Source organism: Tachyglossus aculeatus, chromosome X1 (assembly GCF_015852505.1).
Source record: "Tachyglossus aculeatus isolate mTacAcu1 chromosome X1, mTacAcu1.pri, whole genome shotgun sequence".
Classification (NCBI taxonomy): domain Eukaryota; kingdom Metazoa; phylum Chordata; class Mammalia; order Monotremata; family Tachyglossidae; genus Tachyglossus; species Tachyglossus aculeatus.
Genome location: NC_052101.1, coordinates 94,627,028 through 94,630,079, shown reverse-complemented (window position 1 = coordinate 94,630,079; position 3,052 = coordinate 94,627,028). Strand labels below are relative to the sequence as shown.

The following is a 3,052-nucleotide window of genomic DNA, read 5'->3' as shown; positions in this document are numbered from 1 at the left end:
AAGTCACTTAACTTCTTTGCGCTTCAGTTACCTCATCTGTAAAATGGGGATTAAGACTGTGAGCCCTCTATGGGACAACCTGATTACCTTGTAGTCTCCCCAGTGTTTAGAACAGTGCTTTGCACATAGTAAGCGCTTAATAAATGCCATCATTATTATTATTATTATTGATAATGCACTTAGTTCTAAAATGGTGGGAGGGGATTGTGTTCTTGCCAAACTCTCTGTTAAGAGAAATTCATGCTGTCCTACTCCTGTGTCTGATGCTGTGTGCGTGACATATGCATGTGTACAAGTTGTTTCTTCCAACACTGCTGTGTCTGTCAGTCAAACAGGGTGGTGTTATTAGGCGAACATTCCCTAACAGTATTTCAGCCAGAACATGTAGTGCAAACACAGTGGCAAAACTGGGAATATCCTGAATTTGAACAAAGATTTTTTTAATTATTTTTTTCCAAAGCAGTTTCAACTTTAATGATCTCATTTTATCCTCAAAGTAGCTCTGAGCGGAAGGGAAAGCCAGGTATTGTTCTCTCCATTTTACAGATGAGGAACCTGAAACCCTGGGAGGCTCAGTGGCTTTCTAGAGAAGCAGATGGGCCTGCAAAGTACATGGGCCTGAGATTCAGAAGACGCGACTTTCCACTTGCCACTTGCCTGCTGGGTGATCTTGGACAAGTCACTTAAATTCTCTGAGCCTCAGTTTCCTCATCTGTAAAATGGGGATTCAGTATCTGCTCTCCCTCCTACCATGAGCCCCATGTGGGACAGGGACTGTGTCCAACCTGATTACCTTGCATCTACCCTAGGTTTTAGTACAGTGCTTGGTCCATAGTAAGCACTCATGAAATATCACAATTATTATTATTGCCTGAGGCCTTGAAGGAGGGGAGGGATATGGTTTGTCAAAGCTGAGTGGAGAGCCGGTTCCATGTGGAAGTTGAGGGGAAATGCATGACAATTGATTTGGAGAGAGGAGAGTCAAGAATTAAGGGTGGTAAAAACATGAAGTGTTCCATTAATTTGTATGTCATCCTTGAGCAGATGCCATGCAACTCTTCTCTGTGTCATTCCAACTCCGTTTTTTTATGGTATTTGTTTAATGCTTACTATGTGCCAGGAACTGTACTAGGCACTGGGGTAGAGACAAGCTAATCAGGTTGGACACAAATCATGTCCCACATGGGGCTCATAGTCTTAATACCCATTTTACAGATGGGGTAACTGAAGCACAGAGAAGTTAAGTAACTTGCCCAAAGTCACATAGCTGACAAACGGTGGAGCCAGGATTAGAACCCACAACCTCCGACTCCCAAGCCTGTGCTCTTTCCACTAAGCCACGCTGCTTCCCTGTGTGCTGCAGACAAGGACTCAGGAAGACAGTCAGCCAGCCAGAGGGAAAGCAGCAGGGTAAGAGAATGCTTCTTTATTGACATCCCACAGCATGGTGCATCTTAGTGGACTGTGAGCCCACTGTTGGGTAGGGACTGTCTCTATATGTTGCCAACTTGTACTTCCCAAGCGCTTAGTACAGTGCTCTGCACACAGTAAGCGCTCAATAAATACGATTGATGATGATCTTAGGATATATGAGGGTTCTGGACTTCCTTCTTTCGTTCATTCATTCAGTGGTATTTATAGAGGATTTACTAGGCATGTGAGAGCCTACAGTAAAAGTAAAAGACCTGGTTTCTGCCCTCAAGGAGCTTACAATCTAATGGGAAAACAGGCCAGCATAAATTGTACGCCTTTAAATTGGAATAGGAGGAACAATATAGCTATAACTGCTAACAGCAAGAGCCTGAAAAAATGAAATAGATGAATTGATAAATGGACTCTATAAATCAATGTGTACACATATACTAAGGGCCGCCTTTTCCCCAGGCAAGGATGTCGTGGTGTGTGTGCTAACCTGAAACTGTCTTTCTCTTTGATAGTTTTCCTTTTTCCTCTCTTCCTTCTCTATCTTTTGCCATTTCTTCCCAATCTTAGTTACCCACAATGATCAATTCCACTTTCCAAACACTGGGGTTCAGTGAAGACCCCAATGATGTGTCTGTGTAACATGAGAGTGTCACTCTGAAATGGTCTATAAACTTGATGAGAGAACAGCAGTCCCTGCTAATGAAGAGATATTTTGTCCCTGGCCACTGACTGCACCCTTACCCCGACCAACTCTCTTGCCGTGTGCACTGCAGGTCATAAGTGGCGGACTGAGAAAGAGGATGGCTAGCTGTGAACCATCACCACTACTGCAAAAACAATGCAAGTTTATGTCCTGCTGGCAGTAGGATGCCCTCTTCTCTACCATTTTTTGGCCACGTTGGCACCCGTGGGCAAGCTTCATCATCAGTGGCAATGTCTTGGAATACGAAAGACAAGTAAATGATGTTTGTTTCTATTTTTCCATTTGTTTTCACCGTGATAAAAAAAAATAATGCTATTTAAGTGCTTACTGGGTTGGATACAAGATAAGCAGATTGGACACAGTCCCTGTCCCACATGGAGCTCCCAGTCTAAGTAGAAGGGGGAACAGCCATTGAATCCCCATTTTATAGGTAAGGAAACTGTGTCACAGAGATGTAAAGTGACTGGCCCAAGGTCACACAGCAAACAAATTAGAACCCTGTTCCTCTGACTCCTAAGCTCTTGCCCTTTCCATTAGGCGACTCTGCATTCCACTAGGTCACCAGGAAGCAGAAAAGACCACCATCATCCATTGCTAAAGCCAACTTGAGGGCCCTACTCAATAATGCCTTATGAAATAGATCAGGCTATAGTAGTGTCTGCCACTGGTCAAAGCTCCCTAAGGTATTTGGTTCGGTGTCTGTGCATTTCACTGCTTTCCTGGCCACCCATCTCACAGTGCATGGTCCTGGGCTGCTGGGTATAGGGGAGCGGGTGAGAGAGTGTAGATAGTTCAGCACAACCCACTTTCAACACCCTAACCATCCCTGACGCTTAAGTATTTGAAGAGCAATGTGACTTAGTGGAAACATCATGGGCCTGGGAATCAGGGTTCTAATCCTGGCTTTGCCACGTGCCTGCTATG

At 44.3% G+C, this 3,052-nt stretch overlaps 1 non-coding gene across 1 annotated transcript; it reads right to left on the bottom strand.

Annotated features, from left to right (window-relative positions):
• Positions 1–999: 999 nt before the first annotated feature.
• LOC119920579 lies at positions 1,000–1,103 on the bottom strand. Its single transcript, XR_005448313.1, has one exon. It is a non-coding gene; the product is annotated as a U6 spliceosomal RNA (small nuclear RNA).
• Between the last annotated feature and the right edge of the window lie 1,949 nt (positions 1,104–3,052).